Source organism: Xyrauchen texanus, chromosome 4 (genome assembly GCF_025860055.1).
Source record: "Xyrauchen texanus isolate HMW12.3.18 chromosome 4, RBS_HiC_50CHRs, whole genome shotgun sequence".
NCBI lineage: Eukaryota > Metazoa > Chordata > Actinopteri > Cypriniformes > Catostomidae > Xyrauchen > Xyrauchen texanus.
This window is the reverse complement of record NC_068279.1, coordinates 57,054,119-57,054,884: the sequence shown is the minus strand read 5'-3', so window position 1 is coordinate 57,054,884 and position 766 is coordinate 57,054,119. Positions and strand designations below refer to the sequence as shown.

The 766-nt window shown below is 39.4% G+C and overlaps 1 pseudogene; it reads left to right on the top strand.

The window, feature by feature from the left end:
* The first annotated feature begins 306 nt into the window (after positions 1 to 306).
* On the top strand, positions 307 to 425 carry LOC127643344 (uncharacterized; annotated as a pseudogene).
* Positions 426 to 766: the final 341 nt, after the last annotated feature.

Sequence of the window (766 nt, the reverse complement as noted above, 5' to 3'; positions counted from 1 at the left end):
GGCCACTGGCTTATTATTACATGTTAAGCATTTCATTGTGCAGCTGAGTATGCCCTCTTTTAGCAAATCACATGGATGCTATGACACCGGTATGCAGAAAAAGGTATTGTGGATGACTCCTTTGAAATTGAATGAGGAGAGAGGAGGCACTTAGCTTTTCAACAAGAAAAAAATAATAAAAAAAAATAGACAATGTCTGAGAGGAAAGTGTCTGTTATTCCTTTTTTAGAGCTGCAATACAAGACATATGTAAATGATGGGAGAGCAGCATAAGGATGCTTGTAGTGCACTTTCTTTAAATAGCCCGCTTACAGCCATACAACCCTGAGCATGCCCAAACTCGTCTGATCTCAGAGGCTAAGCAGGGTTGGGCTTGGTTAGTGCTTGGATAGGAGACTGCCTAGGAACTCCAGCTGCTGTAAGCTTTTGCTTTTCCTTGTTTGTTTTAACTAATGCACTTCCCCTGGCTCAAATGGGATTTATTTATTTATCTATCCTTGGAAATTGGTTGTTTGATTGATTGATTTTCTTTCATTTAGCTTTCTCTGTGGCAAAGGACAGCCTGCTTCTTTATCTTGCTTCCTCCAGAAAGCAGTAGAGGCTTTTTTATTTTTTTGTTCTTTCTTGACAGAAACATACAGAGTAGGTAAGTGCAAACAAATTGCTGTGCTGTACTTCTAAAATGTGGTGGACACTTTCGAAAGAACGCATCCTGAGGTCATTTTTTAAGAAGAGAAGGGTTTTCTTTGGCCACTGGCTTATTATT